The following is a 17,315-nucleotide window of genomic DNA, read 5'->3' as shown; positions in this document are numbered from 1 at the left end:
GCGAAAGTCTCCGATTAGATCTTTCTTTTAATCAAAGTTCTTTGTAGCAGTAAAAAAAACTGTTCTTTGCTGTGAATATTAACTTTCTGGAGTCATCTGGCGGTTACTATCGTTTCAACTGCATGCAGTGATCTTTGCTTTACCTCCTATTTATAGGAAACAATTTGAATCCGGAATTTAAAAAGTCCGGGAAAATCCGGTAGTTCCAGGCTCCCGCGCGGTATGAAATTAGGCAATAGTTAAAAATTAATTAATTAATGAAGCTGAGTATCTTATGAAAAATTATAGAGATCGAGGAGGGTGTTATCCGTCGAGGCCGTAGGCCAGGCGGATAACACCCTCCGACATCTTCATAATTCTTCATATGATACGAAAGTCGAATTCAATAATTGTTTTATTATTCATTCAAAATAATTCTTAGTTTATAAACATAGCTACAGCCTAAAACAAGCTTACCTACATCGATGTTAAGTTCATCTTCGACAGTGCACGTTTAGGATTGTTCAGCTCCGCAAATATTCTCCAAGTAGCAGATCTAGATGTCGCCCTTCGAGTTGTCTTCTTGCTGTTCTTGCCATGATTTTAGCTATTATCTCGCCTAGTTCTTACTCTTGAAACGAGTGAAATGTTTGCCATTTTTGTTTTCTCAACCAAAGCAACTCAACCTCGTCCCCAGGTCTTCTCGGTTAACGGTGCATTAACCTGCAAGGAAGCTGCACTTTTGACGTCATCGGTTGATTAATCGCAACATTCTTCCAAATTTGGTCATCAGTAGCTGGTTATGGTGAATTATGCGTGTGCTTTTAGCAATCAGAATCGGGGAAATATTTTGAATGAATAATAAATTATACCATTTCAGCAATAGAAAACTTTTCCGTATTTGCATAGCCTGATATAAACACTCGAGGGGTTGGGAGAATTCGAGACAGAATTTTCCGTTGCTTTTATAAAATAACTTTCGCGAGAAAAAACGCAAAACTCTTTGTAATGGCACTGATTAAAAGAGAAATTGTTACCAGTCACAAAGTCTCGTACATGGAGTCTTGCACACGTGATCAGTTCTTGTTTTGCAAAAAGATGATTTCCAACATACGGATTTTTCTCGCTTAAAATGTCAGCTTAAGCGGAAAAAGATGTCACAGCTTGTTTGTAAAGATTTTCCAAGTTTCAGCCGACCAAGGATTGGGTAAATAAAGTATAAACTTGTCGAGTTCGTGTTTGCCTGATGAGCGCACGAAAAGCAAAACACCTCAACGTCAAAACCATGCTTACAAACTCTCATGCAAACTCTCCCCTCGGCAAATCAGAGCGCGCGTACTATCTTAGTTATTTTATAAAAACTAATACTTATAGTGCAAAATATTTTCCTGAATAAATATAAGACTAATAAACCCTCCTTAACTCAGATAGGGGATCAAAAATCGGTTTGACATTCCGTGGTATGAACCACACCACTATCACGCTTTATAGATGGCTAGAAAATTCACCCAATCAAATTCAATAGCGCGAGCGTGCTACTTGTATTCTCGATGAGCACGCTGATGACGTCAATTCTCGAGTTCTTGTGAGCTTAGCAATCCCCAAGAGGCCTCTTGGTAAACACAAAAACAGTTCGGTTTTGAAGCTTTTGTTAACACGAACTGAAAGAGAATATTAAAATTGGTTAACCTGTAAATGTTCAGCTGTAAATCTCAACAGTAGCGCTTGAAGATTTCGAAATTTACAAGGATTTGTATGGAAAACCATTCAAGCGTGACTAGGTGGCACAAGTTGTTTTTCTCATTCAAATACTTCTGATTTTCGGCGGCCGTTGCCATTGCTACTTTTGAGATATGCGGCTGAAAATTCACACGTTTTCAAATTCTAATGTGCTCTTTCAGCTCGTGCAAAGAAAATTTTTCAACATGTTCAAAAGCGAACTGTTTTCGTGTTTACCGAAAGTTTATCACGTGATCAACTAATGCGAAAGGCCAAATGCACATATTGAAAACGATGAAGCGTTTAGTTTACCATGTGTTTTATGACGTAAATTTATAATAAAACTTTTGAATTTGCTAACCGAGAGTGGGGAAAAGAAGTGAATGTAGTTGTCGTTGTCATCTGCGCGAGCTGTGCGGGCTATAGCGTGTGCAAATCATTCTTTGCAAAGTTGTTGTTGTTGATTTTTTTTTTTAGAATTTTACCGTGGATTAATAGTTTTCCGGCACCTCAGTCATGGATTTTGCAATCTTTTTTAATGTTATCTTTAGCGACTTGAATAAACCTTCTCACAGTTTCAAGATATAATTGTGAGGTAAAAAAAGAAGAGTCACGTAGACTTTGACGCGTACCGCTTAGAGCGCGCGCTACAATAATGAAAATTTAAGATAACTGCTGAATTGATCGCTTGATAATGTTATAAAACAATTAGTTCATGCTCCAGCTCTGCCTATGTCGAGATATTGAGCACCTGGGACGTTGGGAGAGCATTCAAGAGGCTAGGGTCCTCCAGCAACTTATTTTTTTGTACGCCTCTTTCGTCACTCTTTCGTGCACTCCAAACTTCCCGCGTGCTCAATTATTCTTTAACACTTTTAAAAGTACCTTTATCCTTTGCGAGGACTTTGTGTAGACGGATTTTATCGATGAATACGGACAATGCACAATGAGCTAATAAGTCGGTGTCCCGGTGGCGAAAAAAGTTTTGTGAAGCATAAAAACATACAGTACATATTCCAATTCCAAGAAAGATCAATGCTTTCTCAGAATCTCAACACTGTCACGTGACCACACTTCAAGGGTACGCCACCTCGTGGTCTTTCTATTATCCATGCCTGACCCCTAGTCAGAGTCGAACTCTACCCTAAGATAAAGATATGAGGGATGCCAGCCGGGTTAGCCGGCTCGCCCGGTAAACTGGGCTCAAACCTTGTTTCCTCATAAAATTTTTGTTGTGTTGATATGAGATGGCGGGCTGGCGCCGCTTCCCAGATCCCAGTTGTTCCGTAGCCTTCCACGCAGTCGTTTTTACGGGAGCCGTATTTAATACGACTCCCCTAAAAACGCCAGGGTGGTGTAAGGAGAGATATTCCGACTATTCTCTATCTGCCTCAAAGTTTATATCTAGCTTTAGCCAGATTTCAAATATTCGCTTTGACGTTATTTTAGTAATTTACACTGAATTTGCATTGAGATGTTTTAGCTCCGCAAAAGGCTCCAGCCCCTCCTCTATCTAAAGTACTTCAGTGTGATCGTGAATTAATAATCGTAGAAAAGCTAGCCAACAATGTTATTCAGCAATCAAAACTAATTGTCAGTTGCTTTTATTCAATTACACCGTTTATTTCCATGTTGGTCATCTTATTCAGTTTTTGTTTTTGTTTGTTTGTTTTTTATTTTACTTATTTTTGTTTGTTTGTTTGTTTCTTTATACTTATGAAGTCTAGCGTGCATATGTTGCACAAAGTTTTATGTTGATGTGTATTTTCCGTATAATAAAATGCCGTTATATCTATATAAGAAAGTTATCTCAGTACAGTCTGGCTTGCAAGCCAGCCTAATTCCCCCTGTAAAAAAAATTGAAGTTCAATAAACTGCTGTACCAGTAGGTGGTTTGAGCCCCCAGCTTTATTGAGAGTTAAGCAACGAATTCCCGATAAGCCAACCTTTCGTCGACCCTTAAATTCGTTTTCAAGTGGAAAAAAACTTCCGTCACAGTGAGAGAGTAGGTTGTTCGAGCAGAGATCTCGCCTGTTCATATAAACAGAACCAAAATCGGCTCGGCCGGACCACACAAGAAAGAGGAAACACACAACTTAATAAGATAAGCCAGCTGTTGTTTAAATCCTTCCACATTCGAATGTTACAGAAAGAGAAAGGTCGAGAAACAATCGTTAATTTTTATTTATTCTTTCCTATTTTTCATGCAAAGCCTTATATTTTGTAGGTCTACCGACGCAATAATGCCGATGGTTCTATTTCGAGCTTGGACCACGTACCAGTGCGATCAAAGAAAAGAGATTGAATGTCGTGTAGGAAAAAATATCTTTCAAATCGACTCTCCACATACCCATAGAAGTCAATAACCTGATTTATTACTACCCTACATGATTATACTTAAAATGTGCTGATAGTGAATGCTTGTATGTTGTAATTCATTAAAATTTGCATTCAACTGAGTACTCCGGCACTGAGAATTGGAAAAAAATACACAAAACTAATAAAGATCCCTCTGTATTGGTGCTGTATCTTTCATGCAAAAGATGCTGACCGAGTTTTTGCATGCGACCACTACACCAGTAGTTTTTACGTGATGGAAACAGTTCTAAAAACACGTCAACAAATTTGAAAGTGTATATATTGCCCTTAAGTGTAAGCGTGCGGAACCACAGTCGCCCAGTCATCAAAAGTCATTGATCAGAAACTGATATTTTACCCACTCAAAAATCAAAAGCACATGATCCAGAAATTGTTTGTGCGTGACGTTCGCTCAGCAATCGTGGTCATGCTTTTACTGGAAAATGAAATGCAAGGTTTTCGGAAGTTACTTTCGTATTTCCTGAATTGTATCGGCCTGGATGCATTATGCATTCTAACTCAAAGCCTGTTTAAGTTCACGAACTTTGGAACTCAGGTTTAGGGGTCTAACAAAGAAAAGATTTTGCCAGACACCAGGAGATACCAATAAATCATTTCAGGAAAAAAGCGTGAGAAACAAAAAAGCGTATTTTTTTCTACAAAATTCTAATAACATGAATTTAAGATACATAATCCGAACTTTATTTTACTATTGTCACGAGACAATATATTTTTCAAAAGATAGGTAAGCTTGTCACTTGCACCAATTTTCTTTTCCGACGTGTTTATTTACTTTGTAGTCTTTGTAATATACCTGAGTACTCCCTTTTTTTCCTTTAGAAGAAAATAAACTTCAAAGTGATAAAGAAAAGACAATTAAAGTATACCAAGAGCTCTTCTGAGTACACTAATGTTTTTAAGGTTTTGTATACGAAGAAGTATTTCTTTTCTTTTATTTTTTCGCTCAAAACACTTGTTGTAATCAACGATAAGGTATAGGCCCCCGGCCACGCAAAAAAAGTGTTGCAGCCGAAGAACAAAATTTTGTAGCTTGTTCGAGTTTAATCAGTTGCATCTCGGTTTTCACATGACGTCACCAAAATCCAAACTAAGAAACTGTCGCTTCTTCTGAGTTTCTACTTTCATGTGATATTAGAGCACCTTAAAACTTTTATACCAACAAATTTTCAGTTCAAAAGGATTCTTCGTTTTGCGATACACGACGCTTGAATTTCCAGGCTTTTGCGTGACGCGGCATTTAGCTCGCGGCCAAGAAAGCTCTTATGTGGGTTAAAAACATTGCGGATTTTTGGAGATTTTGCTATCTAAACATTCCTTGTCTTAGAATAAATATTCCTTTAAGCTTTATGAGTTCCTCAAGCGAAGAATTCACGCATAAGTAGGAAAACTCAAAAACAGATGTTTCTGTTAGTTTCCGGCGGCCATATTTGTGCCCCTGGAAGGGACACAAACATGGCGCCTCCATACAAAGCTTTATAAATTTGGGTAAAACGTTTTTCCGACTATCTCTCATATGAACTATTTCATAGACCTGATTCTTGGCAAGGCTTTTTGTATATTTATCTTCTTTCATTTCCCAGATTCTAGACTTTCTGTATTAAAAGGTTTTCATTCTTATTTCTGCTTTCTCACTTGAGGGAAAAGTGAGACCAATCTTGGGGTCAATCTTGGCTCTGCTCAGAGGCAATTTTTTTTAAGCTACGTCTTAATTTACGCACATCCTTAAAAACAATACCCATATGGGCAAAAATATTGGCTTCTCGTCTTGAATACCCTAATTAAAACCAAAACCTGTAGTAATTTCTACCTCTAGGCGTGCGAGTTGACTAGCATCTCCGCCATTTTCAGGTTGAGTTCCCGTCGCTGTGGTCGAGTTATATACCCCACCTCTCCTCAAATTTGTTACCATGTTAGGCCTTTCCGAAGTTTCGAATTCTTCTTTGGATAATTAAACTGAGGGCACTCCCTTTTTCGGTCACATGAGTGTTTTAATAGCCAAGCCTGTGACCATAAGGTGCTAATCGACAACACAATTAGAAGGAATCTTAATTCTACGGAGGTTGGCCGTTTCCCTTTTCATGTAACAGACCTTATACTTGATGGCGCTCCCGGTTAGTAAAAATCCCTTTTTTAGAGTGGTTTTCGTTTGAGTGTCGTAAAACCAAAACCAAAGTAATTACTCTAGCCAATCACATAGGACACAGACAATACATTGAACCAATCAAAACTCGAAGTAATTACATGTGGCTGACGCAAAGCGCGGGAAAATGCATGCGAGCGCGTCACATTTGGCTTTGGTTTTACTTCTGATTGGATGAAAAGGTGGCGCGAATCTTTTAAGCCAATCGCATCGTGTAGAAAGTGCAAAACCAATTACTTTTCGACACTCAAATGAAAACCGCTCTATCAGATCAATTGGAGAAAACTGTCGCGGGGAATCAGTATTTTCATTCCTGATCACCATTCAGTGATACGGCTTAAGTGGGCCAACTCCTCTTCCAGTCCCACAATTCGCTTCACTCGCAAGAAAAGGACGGCAAATAAACAAAATCCTCGAAAAGAGTCTGCTTTCTTACCCAGAGCCGGCCAGAACCCTAACTAACATATACGATAGAGAGATTAGGATAGAATTTAACAGTTATTGAACGAGGTTGAGTATGATGTGAAGAATCGTGCAGATTGTGGATCGTTATGCACCGAGGCTGAACGGGCCGAAGTGACGTCGAGTGGCGGATAAAAGTCTCCGGAAAACGGCCTTGTTTATCTGCCCTCCATGTATTCAGCATTTGTTCGGCTGAATTACGTTTATGTAAGCTATGATTTCAGCACAAAAAGCCAGAGGCAGCATTATTGTTTCATCGATTCAATGCCTAGTTCACACATTTTACAGCGTTGCTCGGAATTTAACTTAGAACTATAAGAACTACGAACTGGACGTATGTTGATTTACTAAGGCTTTATTAAGATTGGACAAATGGCGGGATCATTAATTCCAAGAGTAATGAAAATTACTACTCCTATATTTCTTGGGTTATTGTCCATGGACTTCAGATTGTTGTGGGTTTTATGAACTATAGTGCAGTAATTATTGAACTGTTGTGTGGTCATTGACCTTCTGTTAAAACACCTTTCCCCTTCTATCACATTGTGCGGACAGTGCCTAGCCTCAAACACTGTGGCAGAAATAAAATTGCATTTTGACTATAGGATTTAAGGCATCTTGAAAAATAATAATAATAATAATAATAATAATAATAATAATGATAATAATGATGATGATAATAATAATAATAATAATAATAATAATAATAATAATAATAATAATAATAATAATAATAATAATAATAATAATAAAGGTCTTTATTTCGCGCGTTAAAATACATAACAAACGTTACAGATAGTAGTCTACAGTAGTATCTCTTTTCCATTTTCCTTCTCAGTACTGGCCTGGATGCATTCTACCCAAAATAAAAATAGTGATTCCTAGGAAAAAGTGAAGAAACTTTTACAAAGCTGGTAGCTTCAAATGTTTCCGACACACACTGAAACATGAAGAAACATACCGACAATCATTCTAGGAAGAAACGACAAATATAGAAAATAAAAGTAGTAAAAACTTTCAGCATGATACTTTGCTGAGGATATGGACTACTGTGTTCAGAATACACGTTACAGATAGTAGACTACAAATAATGAAAATCGCACAGATCATTTACAACTATCATGTAAAACCCGATAAAACATTGGATATCTACATTGTTAAATTGCTAAGTTGTATTTAAACGTTATTCTATTAAAGTAACAATTCTTAAAACGTTCTGTGTTGATCCGTGGTGACTCTTTGACTTTCGGCAAAAGGGCATATAATGGATGGTTAACTTTGTATGAGTTGCCTCTGAGCTCGGTGTGTGCGATGGCTGTTCTTCCTAATTTTATTTTTACTTCATAAATATTGAATGCGACCGGGTTTGTTGTTTGCTGAATTTTTAAAATTTCCTGCCGCCAAAGTAAGCCCTTGCTGTTATAATGGGGGACACGCCCTTCCTTTCACGAATGGATCAATTGTTTTAATTCCAACCGGAATTTTTAATCCCTCGATATTCTGGTTTGTTTGCCATACATCAAATCTCTTTTCATGACATTTTTAGACCATGTTGGCTTTAATATTAACGGGAATTGTTGTGGTTCGATGTTGGAACGCGTGAATTGTTCTCAGTTCAAATAAAGGAATGGGCGCGGTTTTAATTGTAATTGTTAACTTGCAGACCACCAAGGAGCTTCGTAACTTTTAGCGACTTCTTAAACTTTTCCTCCGAGTCTCAACAATGAATAAAACAATGCTTATATCTGACTTGAAATAACTCTGCTGGCTATATAACTCTATATGAACTTCGTTATACAGGAAACATGCACTCCGTCCCGTCCTATAAATGTTGCTGGTTAAATATTTATCATAAATTAACCGTAATCCACATATAAGACCCTGCTTGATTTTCTCGTCTCAACAGGTTGTTATATTTTTTAGTATTCAAGTGGAAAATTTTGCCTGCAGGTCAGTAAACCAAATTGCAATAAATTCTGCCTAAAAGCCTAAGCACGTCGAACGTGAGTCGTTGAATGGTCAGTATACCTGGTACTTTACCCGTTGATCAATATCAAGCCGATACTCCGATGAAAGCTGCATGAATCAGCAACTATGTGTGACAGTACTTTAGTTAGCTGTACTAAATGCAGCTCACTTGAAAAATTAAAATGGAAAGTTTCCGGAAGTTCCTTCGTATCTCTTTTCCATTTTCCTTCTCAGTACTGGCCTGGATGAATTCTACCCAAAATAAAAATAGTGATTCCTAGGAAAAAGTGAAGAAACTTTTACAAAGCTGGTAGCTTCAAATGTTTCCGACACACACTGAAACATGAAGAAACATACCGACAATCATTCTAGGAAGAAACGACAAATATAGAAAATAAAAGTAGTAAAAAACTTTCAGCATGATACTTTGCTGAGGATATGGACTACTGTGTTCAGAATACACTATACGATCCGCAGTGTTTTGTAATATTGTTTATTTCTCTTGCTTTGATTGTAAAAATATCTCCACTTCCCGCCAAACTGAACTATCGCGTTTTTTTTTCTAGATCATTATTCACAAGCCTACGAAAGCAGATAACATCAAAAGACCATTAACCCTAGCCCCCTACAAAACTTCAGACATAATCAATTAAGATACTTTTTCTGTGGTGAACCGCGCTATTCTTGCAGGATGGTAATCAATGAAGTCTGCCCTTCAAAACTACGAACGATTACTAACGATATCCTGTGCACAGGGCCCGTGCAACAGGCCTTTTGCATCAGCAAGCAAGTTTTTCTAGGAAATATATAATTGTGATTGACAACAAGGGTCTTTCCACTAATAACCATCGTTACTTTATTTAACAGGTATCATCGTGGAAATGAGGACAATATACCGACTTCCACATGATGCCTGTGACGTCCTTGAAAAAAGTTAAAATAAATGTATGGTCTGTTGGGCAGACACTTCCGTCCCTTTCCTTTCAAGTTTGTGAGTGCAACACGTAAATTTAACCGAAATTTTCACAGGACATTTGCTTTTTTCATGTTATATATCGCATGCACTTTAGTGTGGTTTTCAGTGGAAGGCGTCTTTAACATTGAAAATAAGCATTGTTTTGCCGAACAATGTCTCTGTTTCATCTCTCTTGGTCTTCATCCAATAAAGGACCGGGTGTGGTTTTAATTGTTATCTCTGTCAACCTGTTCACAACCAAAGTTAGCCTGTTCCAGGCTCTCAGATAGTAAGAAAGACGCGAAAGTAAAAGGGGTTTCCTCCCGTTTTATTTTCGTTTTCGCGCTTTCTCAATTCATGCCTGGAACAGGCTAAACCAAAGTGGGCTTTTTACCTACACTACATCTTTGTATTCTGAGTTTAGCAATGATTTTTTCAAAGCATGACATCCCTGGAAAAGACTAGTTTAGTTCAGCTGGCTTGCTTTTATGAACCTTACAATTTTAATATACAGAAGATGTAAACCACAACAGTGCACTTTCCATTGTCTCTTTTAATTGGTGCAGTCAATTTAAAATTGAACGATAAAGAAAGGCAAATAGTAAGGTGGAAATCTGTGATTGAAAACAAAAATACGAACAGTAGTATTTCTCTAAAATATGCATGGCAGGAAGGCTGTTCGGAAAATTCCAAGACGAACACCCCTATTAAAAAGCTTTAATACCAGAATTTCACGCAAAGTGATTTTACCAAAGGCATAGTGACATGTGCAAGAATTTCCCATCACCATTCGCTTGCTTGCAGAGGAAGATTCTTAGCTAGTACCAGGAAGATCCTTGAAGGCGGAACAACTTTTCGTTGGGTTTACATGCCGAGATCTCGGTCCGTGTGGTTCCCCAAGTATAGAGTCAATTAAAGATGGAGCGAGATGAAAACAAAAATACAATTTGGGCCCTTCTGTAGAGTCTCTGTACTGGCGTTAATAACTACCATTATTCAGAATTAGAGCGGTTTTCACTTGACTGTCGAAAGGGATTGGTTTTGGTTTTGGTTTTGGTTTTACTACGCCCTTTGGTTGGCTAGTGTATTTACTTTGGTTTTGGTTTTACGACAGTCAAGTGAAAACCGCTCTATTACAATAATCAGCTTGTTGTAACGCCAAAGCAAATGGTCGGCCTTTATTGCCTTGATTACTCACTGAACGACCCGCCGCCATTTTTCTCTGGTTTGTCTCTAGTACTAGGATCTTCCTAGCGAGAGCAGTTTACATGGTTCGAGGATCTCAGTTAGGAATTAAGATCCTAGTACTAGGAAGATCCTAGCGCTTGGGTCGAGTGCAACCCTTTGCATGTAAACTGAATACAGAAAACATTTTGTAAAAAGACTTTCTGGCGGGGACTAGCTGTAGCCTTTTCACAAAGACAACTTATTCTTGACTCACTGGTTATTTATTCACTTTGTACCTTCTTGTTCTTACAATTCTCTCTGGTAGTTCAGTGCCACACCCATTTTTATATCAGCCAAAAAAACCATCTGCTTATTGTTAACTTAGGCTCACGTAAGTCTAATTTGATTGGTTGAAACAGCCTTATTAGCATGAAACTTTCGAGACAATTACTTTGTCAAAATGGTTTTTCCATATACATGTAAGTTTTCACTGTTAAGCTTAGCTCAACTGGCCAATACAAAACAAGAAGAACAATATAAAAAACTACAAATTAAGGTAATTACTGGTATACAGACGTTTTATTTTAACAGTTAGGAAAGTACTAAAATTACAGTTCAATATCAAAGTTTGTTGTCGATTTACAGAGGGTGTTATGCTTCTGCATTGAAAATGATTGGCTAAAACTTTTACATAAATTAACTAAGGAGCCGACAAGACTGGAAACTCAGAGGACGAATGAAAAATGCAGTTCGCGGTAAAGAGGAGAAATTACAACAATAGATGTTTACTTTAACCAACATCTGTAAATTGGGAATTATTCCATACCGTTGTTGTAAAATGTTTTAAGTTGCAAATAAAAACCATCAACTATATGAATTCGATCGAAAACCCGGGAAACAAGCTAAAATTAATCAAAAATAAGAATAGAGGCCATTTGCTGGAAATCTCGGCTAGAAATCAAGTTAAGGTTGAAATCAGCTGTTTGAAATATTAAACCATTCGATATTTTTAAATGTAAACAAGCCTTTGTTGGGAACCTTAATTGAACATTTTTTTTTTACGGTAAAAGGGTTGTCCTGGAAATCGTGGAAGTGTACTAAAATAGAACATATTTGTTTTTAAAGAACGAATTCATGAAAGGAGAAGGTTTAAGTTGATGACTATTTTTAACGTCGAACTTGTAAAGGTATTCTAAACAACTAATAAGTACATCCCGATAAAATATCCCTTAGTCTATTTATCATACAGTAACCACTTAAGAACATCCTCTTAATTTTAAGTATAAATTAAACTGGGTAAGAGTAAACTAGATCAAATCTAAAATTTCCATTGCATTCCATTTATTGTTTAACAATATGGTGCCGCTACGATGATCTGCCTTCTAGGATCTTCCTGGTGCTAGAATATTCCTTACTCCACGTAAACAGCTCCTTAGATGATCAATTTTAACTACTAAAATATACGAGGAGCAGCCCCGGTTATTTTCATAGGATAATATGACCCGCGCGGGAACAATATGTATTTACAATTAGTCCAGTCTCTTTCAAATGATTTACTTCTAAATAATATCTTCGATATCGGCTTACTATTGGCGATTCACTCCAACTTCGTGAACTGAATCAGGCACCAGCAGGGTAGAATGTCTTTTAGTAAGGCCAATATTAAAATGAACCTCGGGAAATACGAATGTATATAGCTTCCGAAAACGTTGGATTTAACTGAAGTGCTACTACGACGTAAATTTTGCAAGACTTATTTTCTTCGGTTTTGTAAAGAAGTGCTAATAACCAGCTGAACGCCGTCACGTACAGAGTAAAATAATGTCATCATAATTTCATCATGCAGAACCGATGATAGTCAATGATATTGGTGGCCCCCCAGTTGGTGGTTTAATTGGTGGACCCGGGGGGTGGACACCGCATATAAAAGGGGGGAGATGCTCGTCGGAAATTTTGAATTTAACCCCTAAAGGAGACCGATCTGGGCGTGGCCCAAGCTTTTTTTGACCCCTAAAAGAGACCAAAAATATACATATCAAATATACTGCAAAAACCGTGGACGAAGATCCTGCTAGTTGTAAACGTTGGATCTCTAGAAAATAGATCAAATCAGCCAAAATATAAAGAACCAAGAACGAAAAGTCCAAAGACTACTGCAAAGCTGATTTAAAACAACGTGTATTGTTTTTTATATATCAAATATATATTTTTATATTTTTTCGCGTGCAACCCTAAACGAGACCTTCACGGCTAAATATGAAGGCGTTTTGCCCGAAACACCCTAAGCGAGACCAAAATCCGAAATTTACACCCCTAAGCGAGACGACGAGCACCCTAACCCCTTTCATGCTTAAACGTTTAAACCCTTCCATGTAGTTTATTGATCGTGAAGTACAATGACATACTGGGGTTATAAGAAGTAGACCTTTCAAAATAATATTTTGTCTTGACAGATCCGTTCGTAGTAAACCAGAGAATGGCAGTAAAACTTAAGCAATTTTTTTGGCGCTCATCATATTTTTGCCAACTGCAGATCTGCAAGCTAAACCGGCCGATAGGATTAGCCTACGTAGCAAGTGTTTCCGAGCTAGTTTGTGAAGGAAAATCTTCCATTTCTTTTACTCAGACTACCCGGAGATTCATACAATAACTCGATTGGAAACGGTTCGGCTACGCAGGCTACAATATGACAGACCGACGTATCCCACATGCATTGCCAAGCAGGTGTTCGAGCTACGCCACCTCAATGCATTAATATTGTTACCATGTTAGGAAGTATTTCAAATTTTATTCCTCGTCATTTAAAATCCGCTCCGCTCAGTTCTAATTCGTTGTTGGATAAATAAACACACCCCTTTTTCGGTCACATATGTGTTCCCGTGACCATAAACCGAGGAAGGTCGAAGACACCAACGCATTCAGTGATTATTAATCATATATGGTTCTCGGGAGGTTGGCGGTTTCCCTTTGCATCGCACCAATGCAAACGTAACTGCCTTTCATAGGTAAAAAGTCAGTTTTTTCTTACTAAATTGAAGGAGGTTTTTTCAGCTCGATCGCCCGGCTGAAACTTAATTTTTTTTTTCAGTAGCCCCGCTTCAAGCGTCAACAGTCAGAACAGTACAGTATCACCTTTCGCTTCACACCCAGGAGAAGAGGGCACTAAGATTCGAGGAAGTTGAAACAAAAGCCGGAAAAATCGTATGCTCTGTTTGACACATTGAACCTCAGCTGACATATACTATGAAGTGCCAGAGGGAATGGGGAAATGTGATTCCTTTCGGACGGGAGTACGTGATATCGAGTGCTGCTTGCGCTAGGCACACCTTTGTTTTGACTGTAAATGCAGACTGAGGATACAGTGAAGAATCTGACAATAGCTGTTCTTTATACCAAGCCTTCGTTAAAATTAATGAAGCTCGTTATACTTGAGTTGGGCTGTGTACATTCAGGATTTGTAGACCAGAATTCCACTAAAATTCGTATGTCAGCGCAGCTATATCCCGGCCCCGAGAGCTATGGTTTCAGCGCAAAACACAAGTGACGGCATTTGCGTGATTACGGTTTAGACATTTACCGCATTGCCTAAAACCCAGTTTAGAAATGTTACTTTAAGAACGGAAAAGGCAGGATCAGTATTACCACATGAGTTCATGCTTTCGTAATTAGGAAAAAGCCATTCAAAACTACTTCCTCAACAAGCTTGCTACAAGATCACAATCAAGACAGGATGCTGATTGCTGTGGTTAACATAATTAGAAAGGATTTAAGATAGTCATACAAGATAACATAGTCGGATAATACTGCTCGCACTCTCGCAAGCTCTCAGCAGACACTGAGCAGACTTAGCACTAGACGCAGATCAGGAGATAAAATTAGTGCTCCAGTCGGCCGTCGATCAGCAGTTACCAGTTATTGTCCATGATTGAGAGCACGTTCTTGCATGGCCCCTCGTTTTCACACTGAATAGACAGTTTGCACATTGAACAATTAGAAAATCGTGAAATAGGCCTTCATTAATCTTCAAATATCTTTTATAATTATAACGTATCTGTTTGTAATTTTAGTACTGAGTTTAATCTAAAAAGAAAAGAAGAAAACACACCGCTCTCCTTGAGTTTTATTTTCTCGGTCTTAATATTCTTTAAAATTATTGTGAGATTATTGTCTCTTGTTTCTAAACAATATAAGACCTGATCGTACGAAATGAACAGAAGTATGAAGGCATCATAAAAAAAGAAAACAAACCAACAAACAAAAGCAATAATGAGACTTTGAATCAAAGGAAAGACTTGCGTTAATCTGCATTGATTTGCTTGAAGGATTGTTAGCAACCTGCCTGCTTTTTTCATCTGTCCCAATTTTTACCGGCCTCGTGTCATAGTGCCTTTCTGGAATAAACACTCGTACGCATGCTTGATGTGCGACGTGGCAGAAAATTACTTTTTGAGAATAATTTTTGTGTCTTTTCAGCGATGGTAAAAAGTGATTGCCAAAATTAAGCTATTACTCTTCTAAATTCGAAGTTTAGTCCATAAAGAATGCAGTAGCGTTCTTTGCTCTTTATTTAAGACGCTGTTTACATGGAGTGGGGGACCCCGGACTAGTGGGGTAAGTTTCTTTTGTTTTGTGTCTCCCAGAGCGTGAAAACAAAAGAAACTTACCCCACTAGACCGGGGTCCCCCACTCCATGTAAACAGGCCCTAAGTTTAATTTCTTTGAATCAGTCGCCGTCCTTGAAAGGCGGTCTTTTCGTAAACAAACACCATGCGGTTTGTTGGGCGAACACGCCCTTCCTTCAAGTGAGTGGCTCTCGTGTTTTAAGAACAGATTTTATGGCTCTGTTGCCGGACCTTTTAAAGCCTCAATATCGTCGTTGTTTGCCATGTAATAAATCGCTTTTCAAGACATTTGGTCCGTGGCGGCTCTAATGGAACTTACCGGACGTTTAATCCCTCAATATTCTGGTTGTTTGCGATATAATAAATCTCTTTTCAGGGAGTTTGTTTGCCCTCGGCGGCTCTAATTTAAAAGGAATTTTTACGGTTCGATAGTGGAACGCTGGTGTAATTATTCTTAGTTCAGATAAATTAAGAAATGGGCAGGGATTAATTGTAATCGTTGTCAAGTGTAGACCACCCAGAGGCATTATATCTCAGCTCCGAACTTTTTGGTCTTTTCGGATTTTAGCAACAACTAAAACTGTTATATCGCACTTGAAATCACTGTTTCAATTCAGTAAGCTGGCTTAATGGCCTTCATAATGAATTTCACATTTCACAGAATACGTGCAGTCGGTCAGTTTTAATTTAGTACATGGGCGATGTTGACAGCGTTCCGATAAACAATGCAATTTTCCATTGAATCTTTCATGCGGTCATAATTTACAAGAAAATGCATGAAAACAAAGAAAGATAGACAAATATAGAAATCTATAATTAAAAACAAACGACGCACTGACGTGAGGTGGTAATTTGCTTTGTTGGTTATCCTTTATCAAAGGAGGTTTTGTGAGTGGAAATTCTTCAGGACTTAAAATGTGGCTTTTTTATGCGGCGAGAAAGATAGAGTACATACGATCCCAAATAAAATACTAGAATAATGCCCTTTGACGTCTTTATTTTATTGCAGCACAGAACGCAGTCGTTGGGTAGTTACAAAAAAATTCCTTTATCAACCTAAGACAAAGTTGTTGCTTGGCTTGTCCGCAGCAAACTCTGAACCTAGTTTTGAGTGCTTAACCCCCCGTGTAATCCCAAAGTCATTCACAAAAAGATTTTTTCAGACAATTGCCTCAGAGCATCTTTTACGAAATTGTACGAAATGCTGAGCAAAGTTGCTTCTGAATTTTGCTTGTCCAAGTAAGATCGAAGGCTGACAAGGCTTGAGAGGGTATTAAACTGCCGTCAGGTGTTTTTAAAGATTTGGGCATGATCTCAGGTTAAGAAGGTATAGGTTAGGACAAATTCCAAGTTAAAAGGCAGTCTACCAGTTTACTAAAGAAAACCGACGATGGACAAATAGTTAAAAGTCAGGAAAGAACAGAAAGAATGCCATTTGCACCAAAGCCCAGCATTGGCCGTAAAACATTCTTTGTTCTTTGGCTCGAGGGCTATGGCGAGGTTTAAGTCCAGATCATATGCACTTTTTGATGGATATCCGGCGCGGCGCAGATCACTACTAGCCAGTAAAGATACAAGTTTAAATTATGATTATTAGCAGTATAAACTCGTACATCACCATGGGATGAAGCGATTTGGAAATGAAATGGCGGCCTCATGTCGTGTGCCGTGTCTGTGGCAACTCCGTACATCCGTAACTCACTTGGGAGCGTCACCGGCACCACTAAAACAAGCTAACCTCTCTTTTGCCTTAAGAACCTTCACTTCTTCAGCATGCCCGCGAGCATTCCATCATTTTAACATGTTATAAGATCATTTACTACATACTGTGGCTTTATGATCATCTGTCTGTATGCGCCCTACTAATTTTACATATGATGTAGAATTTTCCGAGGCCGTGACGGCGGGTCGCTTGATTACATTC

Source organism: Porites lutea, chromosome 2 (assembly GCF_958299795.1).
Source record: "Porites lutea chromosome 2, jaPorLute2.1, whole genome shotgun sequence".
Taxonomy (NCBI): domain Eukaryota; kingdom Metazoa; phylum Cnidaria; class Anthozoa; order Scleractinia; family Poritidae; genus Porites; species Porites lutea.
The sequence above is the reverse complement of the archived record's forward strand: the minus strand, read 5'-3'. Positions refer to the sequence as shown.